Below are 12,944 nucleotides of genomic sequence, written 5' to 3'. Positions count from 1 at the left end.
GGGGGTGGGTGGGTGGGGGACTGGGGGTGGGGGAGTGTATTGGGGACTTTTTGGATAGCATTGGAAATGTAATTGAGGAAAATACCTAATTAAAAAAAAAAAAAGAGAAATGTGTCTTACTGTTGCATTTCTTGGGTTCTTCCTGAACTTACCATAGAATCAACAAGAGTGCTACACATTATCAAGGGGAGACAGCAGATTCATTGTGGAAGGAATTCCTTCAAAAATGGTCACCGTAGGTAGAAAAACTTCTGTTAAAAAGCTAAATACTTTGTCTAAATGATTTAGCTCAGAAGAATCTTGACCAAGATATAAAGAAGCATCTAAATATAAATATAGCGGGAGGTATAAAAGGTATAATGTGATGGGGGATGGTTTGTGTACCATCTCTTCATTGATGGGGTTTTGTAGGCCACTATACTATTCCCTTTGTGGCTTGTGGTTGTAAATCAGCGTAGATGGATTTCTTCAGAACTGGAAATAAACTGGGGTTCTGATTCTTCCCACTTTTCAGGTACCACCAAATCTTTGTCAGTGTAAATCAGCAGATCAGATGAACAAGAAACTTCCAACAGTGGCAGAAATGTCACAGTAGCTGTAATCTGTCTAATCACGGAATGGATTTCCTCCTGTATGGCTTTCTGGGACTTTTCTCTATGAACACCTTCCTCTTTTGCAGTTTTGTCACACTCATTATCAAACTGCCATCTTTCAAGGACTTCACCACTTTCACTATTTGAGATGACCAGCACCAGTTTCTGAGCTGAGCACGTGTACAGCCACCCTTTTAGTTGTTTCACCACGTTATTGAGGTGCTTTATAAGCTCGGGGTCAGTATTTGCAAGCAAGGTGATCATATTTCTGCACTCTAGTAAAGGTTTCCGATGGATAAATGCCACGCTGACACAAAATGCTGTTGATGCCAAATGAGAAGAACTCAGCCACGATTTCTGCGCTCCCACGCAGGGTGATGCCTTGCTCTTGGGTGAGCTGCTGTGCCATCACTTGAACGGAGAATACTACCAACCTCACTGCAGATGGCACCCTAATGGCTTCTGTGTTGGTGATTTTGATTTGGTATCTATTTTTGCTCTTTTGACCATAGCTCAGTTGTCAGTTTTGACAGCTCTTAGTTGTTTGGGTTTTTTTTTTATTTAGTTTGTGTATGTGTGTGTACATGTACTGTGTTTGGAAGTTGGTTCTTCTTGCTATTGTGGGCTCTGGTGGTGGGACTGTGGTAGTTACCCACTAAACCCCACTGTGTTCTCTCATTGCATTATGTTGTTAGGTCATTTAGAATTTTTTTAAAATAGGTTATTTAGAATAAAAAATAAGGCTTTTCCCCATTTGTTTTTCTACTACTGATTTATACTACTTTGTGATCAGAAAGTAGAATTCACATGATTTTAATCCTTGAGAGGTTTCTTTTGTTTGTTTGTTTTTACTTTATGTTCAGTTTTAGTGAGTGTAGTGTATGCTTTTAGCAATTGGTGTAATGCTGTATGTGTCTGTCAGGCTAGGCTAATTCCAATATTCTTTACAGAACACCTTAGAGACACTGTGGAATTGGTTTTAAACCAACTGCAAATATGTTGTGACTTTTCTATTTCCAATTTCACCTAATGTGACATAGTCACATACTGATCTGCATCTTGAAGGGTGCAGCAGCAATCACATCGAACACAGATGGTGAATTTCTTTTGTCAGAGTCACCCTCATACAACCCCAAATCACCTTAGAACAGATTCTTAGTGGGGAATTATCTTGACCAGGATAGATTGTGGGCCTGTCTGTGGAGCTTGTGGGATTGTGATGATCATGATAATTGAAGTGGGAAGACAAACCTGTTGTTGGCAGTGCCATTCCCTGGGCTTGGGTTCTGAACAGAACAGGGAGAGTGCACTTGTTTCTCCTCTCTTGACACTTGACATGACCAGATGTTTTAGGTTCCTGCCTTAATAACTGGAATTTGCAGCTAAAATAAACCTTTACTTCCCTAGGTATTTTTTTTTTGAGGGGAGGTTCAGGGGATTTTTATTATACTACCAGAAATAAAACTAGGATGATATACCTTATTTGAAATATAGTTTAGACTCTGCTCCATCTTAGACCCTGCATTTCTTTTAGACAGGTCTAATTTGGGTCAAAATTTTGTTCGTGTGTTGGTGACCCCCATCCCTCTACTGGGGGTCCTGTCTGACTACTGATGGTGGTCTCTTCAGGTTCCATATCCCCACTGTTGGGCATTTTGGCTAAGGTCAGCCTCATTGACTCCTGGGAGCCTGCCTCATTGTGGGTGTCTGAGACCTCCTAGAAATTCTCCTGACGCCCCACCCCTGGCAGCTTCATATTTGAGGGGACTGTGCTCTCAGAGGTGAAGGTGAGTGGGAATAGGGGAAGAACTCTGGGAGGGAGCACTGGGAGGGGGCAGCATTTGAGACGTAAATAAATAAATAAATAAATAAATAAATAAATAAATAATTGTTCAAAAATGCAAAGCTAGGTAGCGTTTCATCACTCTGCAGTGACCAGCCTGAGCTGTCACTGTGTTTGTTTTACCTGTCAGAGGCTGACATCCTGGGCTGTCATTTACTCAGTGTTCTGACTAGGTTCTGCTCTTCCACCTTGGCAGAAGCAAAAAGACTGTAAGTAGCATTTGCTTTTCCACACTGGAATGAAAATATGAGTAGAAGTACCTATTAGCAGAATGTCCTGAGGCTATGGAGCTCTCATATGGAGTCTCATGACTGCCCTCCGAAAGACCCAACAAGCAGCTGAAAGAGTCAGATGCAGATATTTGCACCCAACCAATGGACAGAAGCAGCTGACCCCTGTTGTTGAATTAGGGAAGACTGTAAGAAGCTGAGGAGAAGGTCGATCCTGTAGGAGGACCAGCAGTCTCAATTAATCTGGACTCCTGAGATCTCTCAAACACTGGACAACCAAACAGGCAGCATACACCAGCTGATATGAGGCTCCCAACACACATACAGCAGAGGACTACTGGGTCTGTGTTCATTCAGAGATGATGCACCAAACCCTCAAGAGATTGGAGGCCCCAGGGAGTTTAGAGGACAGATGGGGTGGGGAGTTGGGACATCTTTGTGGAGACAAGGTGGGGTGGGGAGGAGGTATGGGATGTGGAGCAGACGGAGGGTAGATGGGGAGGGGTGGGCAACGGAATATAGAGTGTAAAAAATAAATTAAAAATAAAATAAAATTTAAAAAATATAGAAGTAAATTTTCTTCATGTGACAAAATATATGAAGTCTTAGAGTCACTGTTTTTGGTGGTGGTGGCTGGAGACTAGTGAAGATAGTAATTGCTGAAGTTTCTTAAAGTAAGTAAAGCAGCAGGGAAGCTTGCATATTTTACTCTTCCTTACACACACACACACACACACACACACACACACACACACACACACATGTCGTGGTCACTCCTCTCTGGCAGCATTATACCCCACACCTTGCTGTTTGCCGTGTAAGTTCATGTAATATTTGAAATTTTGTATTGTTGCTTTGCCAGTTTATAGAGTTGTCATCCAGCTTCTGATTTATTCTGTTTTCAACCTGATCTCCTTTACTGCCAGCATTGTTTTCTCTCAGCAGTGTATGGCCTCTGTGTGGAGTGCTGGTATATGCCATAGGTAGGTGTGTAGGGATGATGCTGTTCCCTAATCATTCCTTGATCTCTCAGTACAGAAAGCCATGGGCCAATTGCTGGGTGGAAAGAATAGGCAGGACTTCTGGGTCCCAGGAAGCAAGCAGGGAGATGCAAGAAAGTAGAGACAGAGTTTGCCATGCTTTGAACAGAGAAGAACAAGGCAACCATGTGAGGTCTCAGGAGGAGTGGTGGGCTGTGGCTGCTCCTATAGGCAGGTGGTAAGAGATGTTTAGCAGGGACTAGATTCAAATGACCAACTAAATTTAGGGCAGGTGGAAGAAGCGGAGCTAAGAGTAATGATAAGGGCACATAGCAGTTGTGCTAAGAAGGCAAGTTGAAAATGAACAACTCTGTGTGTGTGTGTGTGTGTGTGTGTGTGTGTCTTTTATCCGTGGATTCAAGGGAAGCTGGGTGGGGGCTGGTAACGTGGCACATTCTTGGAGCATAGGCAAGGTAGTAAAAAGCTACACTCAACAAAGATGTGGCTGAGAAATTTTAGTAAATTTATTTCCAACACCAAAATCATGATACTTTTATCCTGAAAGTGGTAGATTCATTTCTTGAGGATACTGGACACCTTGTGAGCTTCTCCAGTTAAAGCAGCCATTTGAAATAATGAAAAATAGATGTTATTTCATTGCCAGGAAGATACTGCTAAAGTTCATTTAAAACAAATCAATCCTCAAGGACTAGACAGATGTGACAGGGAACACCCATAGTCCTCACACTTAGAAAGCTGAGGCAGAAAAATCATAATTTTTAGGCCAACCTGGGCTGCCTAACAAGATCCTGTCTCAGAAAATAAGCCATGCCCACAGGGTTACATAGTGAGTCCTTGTCAAAATAAAACATAAAAAAAGGAAATAAAAATAAATCAAAACCAACCCCACAGCCACATGTGACCACTTTCCCCTTGATGGTTGACTTCATTGTGAAAAATCAAGTCTCGACTTAGGCGCACCTTTCTTTCAGTAGCTTTCACGAGGAAGCACACTGCACCAATCTGACTGCATTGTGTTTCTGATTTTCAGTTTGATTGCATAGCAGAGTAGGGGTCCCAGGCAAGTGGCTGCTTGCTGGCTGTTCTCTGTGATGGAGCAAAGGCACCTGGGAGACCTCTGTACTTGCATTACTCTTCTAATTACTATTAGTTGCTTTGCTGAACTCAGTCTAAGTCTTTGATCTATGTCAGTAGGATATGTGCTTCTGTGTAGCTGTAATTGTGCAAAGTTTTAATTTTCCAAATATACATGATATAAGCATTATGAATAGATGTTATCAGAAGAGTGTTGACAAGCACTTGCATGGCCTGAGGGACTTGTATAACTCATGTGCTTTTGACCAGAGGAGTGCCTTACTCTTGTTGGGATGGGTGTCAACGGGTTGTTAAGTGATGTATGTGAAGCCCGAGGGAAGGCACAGCTAGCCTGGGCTCATCTGCCTGAGGAGTGGACTGCAGCTGGTGCAGCCATGGCTCCGACACTTTTTATAGGTATATACAGAAATGCTAGCCCTAACTTTCTACAATATTAACATCACTGATTCAACTTTCATTTATTGAAAATCCTAGTTTTATCGCTATAATGGTTACAGGACATTAAACAAATTATTGGGGTTCTCTGACTTTTCCATCAGTGCATGTGTCGTGCATTGCTCCACGCTTCTATAATGCACACATCATGCATTGCTTCAAGCTTCAGTACATGAATGCATCAAGCTGTGCATCACTCTCCTCCTTGTTGCAGATTTGGGTGTAGGTGACCAGAATATACTCTTTTCTTTGCTAGTGTTAAATTCACAATGAAAACAGCTTGTGGACCTTTTAAGAAACACCTGGGGGACTCTCCATACACAACAGACCACACTCTAAGAAGCAAGAGGTGGTCTGTTTTCTTGTATGTTTTTTTCCACAGGCATAAACTGGAATGTACCCATCTTGCTTCTTCACTAGGCCCTTGCTCGAAAGAAAATGCTGGCTTAAATGCTTTTTTTTTAAATTTTAAAATTGGATATTTTCTTCATTTACATTTCATATGTTATCCCCTTTTCCAGTAACCTCCCTCCTGGAAACCCCCTATCCCATACTGTCTTCCCCTGCTTATATGAGGGTGTTCCTCCACCCACCCACCCACCCACCTACTCCAAACTCCCCACCTTCCCTTCCCCTACTACTCCATTGGGGACCCCTGCACTCAGTCCAGTGGTTGGCTGTGAGCATCTGCTTCTGTATTTGTCAGGTTCTGGCAGGGCCTCTCAGGAGACAGCTATATTAGGCTCCTTTCAGCAAGCATTTTTTGGCATCCACAATAGTGTTAGGGCTTGGTGACTGTATATGGGATAAATCCCCAAGTGGGACAGTTTCTTGATAGCCTTTCCTTCACTCTCTGCTCTATACTTTGTCTCCATATTTGCTCCTGTGAGTATTTCATTCCCCTTTCTAAGAAGGACTGAAGCACCCACATTTTGGTCTTTCTTCTTGAGCTTCATGTGGTCTGTGAATTTGGGTATCTTGGGTATTTGGTGATTTGGGGGCTAATATCCACTTATCAGTGAGTGCAAACTATGTGTGTTCTTTTGTGATTGGATTACCTCACCCAAGATGATATTTTCTTGTTCCATCCTTTTGTCTAAGAATTTCATGAACTAAAAAAAAAAAAAAAAAAAGGATTTCATGAATTCACCATTTTTAATAGCTGAGTAGTACTCCACTGTGTAAATGTACCACATTTTCTGTATCCATTCCTCTCTTGAAAGACATCTGCATTATTCCAGCTTCTGGCTATTATAAATAACACTGCTATGAACATAGTAGAGCATATGCCCTTGTTAAATGTTGGAGAATCCTTTGAGTATATGCTCAAGAGTGGGTGTAGCTGGGTCCTCAGGTAGTACTATGTCCAATTTTCTGAGGATCTGCCAGACTGATTTGCAGAGTGGCTGTTCCACTTTACAACCCTACCAACAATGGAGGGATGTTTGTCTTTCTCCACATGCACGCCAGCGTCTGCTGTTACCTGAGTTTTTGATCTTAGCCATTCTGACTGGTGTGAGGTGGAATCTCAGGGTTGTTTTCATTTACATATCCCTGGTGACTAAGAATGTTGAACATTTTTTTAGGTGCTTCTTGGCCATTAGATATTCCTCAGTTGAAAATTCTCTGTTTAGCTCTGTACCCCATTTTTTAATAGTGTTATTTGACTCTCTGGAGTCTAACTTCTTGAGTTCTTTGGATATATTGGATATTAGCCCTCTATTGGATATAGGATTGGTAAAGATCTCTTCCCAATATGTTGGTTGCTGTTTTGTCCTATTGACAGTGTTCTTTGCCTTACAAAAACTTTACAATTTTATGAGGTCCCATTTGTCAATTCTTGATCTTAGAGCATAAGCCATTGGTGTTCTGTTCAGAAAAATTTCCCCTGTGCCCATGCATTTGAGGCTCTTCCCCACTCTCTCCTCTATAAGTTTCAGTGTATCTGGCTTTATGTGGAGGTCCTTTATCTACATGGACTTGAGTTTTATACAAGGAGGTAAGAATGGGTTAATTTGCATTTTTCTACGTGCTGACTGCCAGTTGAACCAGCACCATTTATTAAAAATGCTGTCTTTCTTCCACTTGATGGTTTTAGCTCCTTTGTCAAATATCCAATGAATCCGTAGGTATGTGGATTCATTTCTGGGTCTTTAATTCTCTTCCATTGATCCTCCAGTCTGTCTCTGTACTAATACTATACAGTTTTTATCACTATTTCTCTGTAGTACAGCTTGATGTCAGGGATGGTGATTCCTCTAGAAGTCCTTTATTGTTGAGAATAGTGTTTGCTATCCTGTTTGTTTGTTTGTTATTCCAAATAAATTTACAAATTGCTCTTTCTAAGTATGTGAAGAATTGATTTGGAATTTTGATGGTGATTGCATTGAATCTCTAGATTGCTTTCAGCAAGATGGCCATTTTTACTATATTAATCCTGCCAATCCATGAGCATGGGAGAACTTTCCACCTTCTGAGATCTTCTTCTATTTCTTTCTTCAGAGACTTCAAGTTCCTGTAATACAGATGTTTCACTTACTTCGTTAGTGTCACACCAAAGTATGTAATATTATTTGTGACTATTTTGAAGGGTGTCATTTCCCTGATTTGTTTCTCACCCTGTTTATCCTTTGAGTAGAGTAAGCCTACTGATTTGTTTGAGTTAATTTTATATCCTGACAGTTTGCTAAAGTTGTTTATCATGTTTAGGAATTCTCTGGTGGAATTTTTGTCACTTAAGTATATGATCATATCATCTACAAATATTGATATTTTGACTTCTGCGTTTCCAATTTTTATATCCTTGATCTCCTTTTGTTGTCTAATTGCTCTAGCTAGAACTTCAAGTACTATATTGAATAGGTAGGGAGAGACTGGGCAGCCTTGTCTAGTCCCTGATTTTTGTAGGATTTTTTCAAGTTTCTGTCCATTTAGTTTGATGTTGGCTACTGGTTTGCTGTATATTGCTTTTGCTATGTTTAGGTATGGGCCTTGAATTCCTGATCTTTCCAAGACTTTTATGATGAATGGGTGTTGGATTTTGTCAAATGCTTTTTTAGGATCTAATGTAATGACCATGGGTTTTTTTTTTTCTTTCAGTTTGTTTATGTAGTGAATTACATTGATGGATTTCCATATATTGAACCATCATTCCATCCCTGGATGAAGCCTATGTGATGGTGGAGAATGATTGTTTTTGATGTGTTCTTGGATTTGGTTGGCAAGAATTTTATTGAGTAGTTTTGTTTGTTTGTTTGTTTGTTTTGTTTTGTTTTAGTTTTTTGAGATAGGGTTTTTCTTTTTTTTTTTTTTTTGGCTTTTCGAGACAGGGTTTCTCTGTGTAGTCGTGGCTGTCCTGGAACTCACTCTGTAGCCCAGGCTGGCCTCGAACTCAGAAATCCGCCTGCCTCTGCCTCCCGAGTGCTGGGATTAAAGGCGTGCGCCACCACGCCCGGCCGAGATAGGGTTTTTCTGTATAGCCCTGGCTGTCCTGGAACTCACTTTGTAGACCAGGCTGGCCTTGAACTCAGAAATCCGCCTGTCTCTGCCTCCTAAGAGAAATTTGTCTGAACTTTCTTTTCTTTGTTGGGTCTTTGTGTGGTTTAGGTATCAGAGTAGTTGTGGCTTCATAGAACGAATTGGGTAGAGTACCTTTTGTTTCTATTTTGTGGACTAGTTTGAGGAATTTTGGTCTTAGGTCTTCTTTGAAGGACTGATAGAATTCTGCAGTAATCCTGGGCTTTTTTTGGTTGGGAGACTATTAATGACTGTTTCTATTTCTTTAGGGGATATGGGGCTGTTTACATCATTAACCTGATCCTGATTCAACTTTGGTACCTGGTATCTGTCTAGAAATTGTCCATCTCATCCAGGTTCTCCAGGTTAGGTGAGTATAGCATTTTGTAGTAGATTCTGACAATTGTTTGGATTTCCTCAGATTCTGTTGTTATGTCTCCCGTTTCATTCCTGATTTTGTTAATTAGGATACTGTCCCTTTGCCTTCTAGTTAGTCTGTTTAAGAGTTTATCTATTTTGTTGATTTTTTTTTTCCCCAAAGAACCAACAGTGTCCTTTGGTTGACTTTTTTTTTTTTTATATAGCTATTTTTGTTTCTATTTGGTTGATTTCAGCCCTGAGTTTGAGTGTTTCCTGCCATCTACTCTTCTTGGGTGAATGTGCTTGTTTTTTTGTTCTAGAGCTTTCAGGTGTGCTGTCAAGCTGCTAGGGTAAGCTCTCTCCAGTTTATTTTTGGAGGCACTTATAGCTATGAGTTTTCCTTTTAGAACTGCTTTCATTGTGTCCCACAATTTTGGGTATGATGTGTCTTCATTTTCATTAAATTCTAAAAAGTCTTTAATTTCTTCCTTTATTTCTTCCTTGACCAGGTTATCATTGAGTAGAGCTTTGTTCAGCTTCCATGTGTTATGTGTACTTTCTACTGTTTATGTTGGTATTTAAGACTAGCCTTATTCCCTCATGATCTGATAGGGTGCATGGGATTATTTCAGTCTTCTTGTATCTGTTGAGGCCTTTTTTATGACCAATTATATGGTGAATTTTGGAGACGGTACCATGAGATGCTGAGAAGAAGGTATTTTCTTTTGCTTTAGGATGAAATGTTCTATAAATATCTGTTAGATCCATTTGGTTCATAATTTCTGTTAGTTTCACTGTGTCTCTGTTTAGTTTCTCTTTCCCTGATCTGTCCATTGCTGAGATGAAGTGTTGATTTCTCCCACTATTATTGTATGGGGTGTGTTGTGTGCTTTCAACTTTAGTAAAGTTTCTTTAATGAATGTGGGTGCCCTTGCATTTGGAGCATAGATATTCAGAATTGAGAGTTCTTTTTGGTAGATTTTTCCTTTTACTGGTATAAAGTTTCCTTCCTTACGCTTTTTGATAACTTTTGGTTGAAAGTTGATTTTATTCAGTATTAGAATGGCAACTCCAGCTTGTTTCTTGGTACCATTTGCTTGAAAAAAATGTTCTCCAGCCCTTTACTCAGAGGTAGTATCTGTCTTTGATATTGAGGTATGTTTCCTGTTTGCATATCCAGTCTGTTTTTCTGTCTTTTTATTGCGAATTGATTCCATTGGTGTTAAGAGATACTAAGGAAAAGTGATTGTTACTTCCTGTTATTTTTGTTGTTAGAGGTAAATTATGTTTCTGTGGCTATCTTCTTTTGGGTTTGTTGGAAGATTAGTTTCTTGCTTTTTGTAGGGTGTAATTTCCCTCCTTGTGTTGGTGTTTTCCATCTATTATTCTTTGTAGAGCTGGATTTGTGGGAAGATATTGTGTAAATTTGATTTTGTCATGGAATATCTTGTTTTCTCTGTCTGTGGTAATTCAGAGTTCTGATGTGCATTTGTGTTTTCTTAAGGTCTGCATGACATCTGCCCAGGATCTTTTAGCTTTCATAGTCTTTGGTGAGAAGTCTGGTGTAATTCTGATAGGTTTGCCTTTATATATTACTTGACATTTTCCCTTACTGCTTTTAATATTCTTCCTTTGTTTAGTGCATTTGGTGTTTTGATTATTATGTGATGGGAGAAGTTTCTTTTCTGGTCCAATCTATCTGCAGTTCTGTTGGCTTCTTGTATGTTTATGGGCATCTCTTTCTTTAGGTTAGGGAAGTTTTCTTCTAAAATTTTTTGGAAAATATTTACTGGCTCTTTGAGTTGGGCAGCTTTGCTCTCTTCTATACCTATTATCCTTAGGTTTGGTCTTTTCATTGTGTCCTGGATTTCCTGGATGTTTTGGGTTAGGAACCTTTTGCTTTTTGTATTTCCTTTGACTGTTTTGTCAATGTTTTCTATGGTATCTTCTGCACCTGAGATTTTCTCATCTATGTCTTGTATTCTGTTGTTAATGCTTGCATCTATGACTCCTGATCTCTTTTCTAGGTTTTCTAACTCCAGGGTTGTCTCCCTTTGCGATTTCTTTATTGTTTCTATTTCCATTTTTAGATCCTGGATGGTGTTGTTCATATCCTTTGCCTGTTTGATTGTGTTTTTCTGTAATTCTTTAAGGGAGTTTGTGTTTCCTCTTTAAGGGGTTCTGGGTGTTCACCTGTGTTCTCCAGTATTTTTATATATGTTCTTTTTAAAGTCCTCTATCATCATCATGAGAAGTGATTTTAGATCTCAATCTTGCTTTTCCAGTGTGGTGGTGTATCCAGGACTTGCTACGTTGGGAGTATTGGGTTCTGATGATGCCAGGTTACCTTGGTTTCTGTTGCTTATGTTCTTATGCTTGCCTCCCATCTGATTATCTCTAGTGCTACCTGGTCTCACTATATCTGACTGGAGCCTCTCCTTCCTGTGATCTTGGTTGTGTTAGAATTCCTCAGAGTTCAGCTGTCTCTGTGTTCCTGTAAATCTTGGATCCTGGGATCCTTGGATCCTAGGTGTGTCCGAGCTCCTGGGAGTCAAGCTGCCAATGGGATGCTGAGATCCTCGTGTGACTGAGCTCCTGCAATCCTGTGATCCTGTGATCCTCTGGTCCTGGGTGTGTTAGAGCATCTGGGAGTGGAGCTTCTTCTTGGTGTTTTATGACTGGCTTTGGAATTGGCGCCCAATGTCTTCTCAGGGCACCAACCCAGAATGGACGGAACCCGTGCCACTGCTTAAGTGCTTTTTAAAGGGAACAGTTAGGGAGTTGGTTTGATGGGTAAACTGATTGCCAGGGAAGGCTGAGGATCTGAGTTTAAACTCTTAGAACCCATGTAAAGCTAGGTGTAATAGTGAGTATCTGGCACCCCGTTGTTTCCTTGGCTGGAAAGAAATAAGAAGCAGGCAAGTCCGCAGAAACCTGAGGGTCAAGTAGACTGTTTTACACAGTTGTAAACAACAGAAAAGGAACTTCATGTCAAACAAGGTAGAAGGCCATGTTGTGCACCCAAATTTGTCTCTAATCTCTATACATGTAGTGTGGTACATATCCACCTACACACATACACACACACACACACACACACACACACAGAGAGTCATGCGTGCACTCACAGATCATACACATATAAAGGAGAAAATAATGACCACTAACTGGATTAAATTAATCATTGAGTAGTCTTCTGAAATAAATAAAAGTTATATTGCTAGATTATTTATTTTCATAGTACAGTTTTAGGTACACGGTTTGCACATAAAATACTTACCTAAATAAGCCAAATTACAAGGCTTTATATTTTCATTGCCATGTACAAAGTATTTTTTTTTCTTTCTCTTTTTAAAAAGTGAGCACAATTTCAGAATGTGTTAATTCTCCATGTTTGTTTTGCTTCTTTTTGACACATTAGGGACTAGAAGACGACCCTTGTCAATACCTGGAGAGAATTTTATTCACCACCTCCTATTTGAGTCAGGTCTCTACATAGCTCTGGCTGTCTTGGAACTCATTACGTAAACCAGACTGGCCTCAAACTCAAACTGCCTCCTGAGTGTTGGCACTAAAGGCTTCAGCACATCCACTTAACACAAATGTCTCTCTCCTACTCTGAATTTTCAAGACTTAACTTCAATTGCTGATTTTAATATGGAGGCATCTAGCTTCATGAAAAGTGAAAGTTACAATTAAAACTGCAAAGTTTAGTGCCCTTGCAGAAGACATCCTTGCTAGCGAGCTGAGTTGAAACAGCACCTTATTCGACATCCAGCTCTTTCCATAGCTTTAGCTTTCCCAGCCAGTCTGGATCTTTTGAGAAGAAAAGACTACATTCCCAGGTAGCTGTGAATTCTTTTTTTTTTTT

At 40.1% G+C, this 12,944-nt stretch overlaps 1 protein-coding gene and 1 pseudogene across 3 annotated transcripts in view; one reads left to right on the top strand and one right to left on the bottom strand.

Moving 5' to 3' along the window:
- Positions 1–12,944, top strand: part of Mpp7 (membrane palmitoylated protein 7) — a 278,049-nt gene that overhangs the window by 71,318 nt on the left and 193,787 nt on the right. The window lies entirely within an intron of this gene.
- On the bottom strand, positions 324–1,002 carry LOC110285074 (annotated as a pseudogene).

This window comes from Mus caroli, chromosome 18 (genome assembly GCF_900094665.2).
Source record: "Mus caroli chromosome 18, CAROLI_EIJ_v1.1, whole genome shotgun sequence".
Classification (NCBI taxonomy): domain Eukaryota; kingdom Metazoa; phylum Chordata; class Mammalia; order Rodentia; family Muridae; genus Mus; species Mus caroli.
The sequence above is the reverse complement of the archived record's forward strand: the minus strand, read 5'-3'. Positions and strand labels throughout refer to the sequence as shown.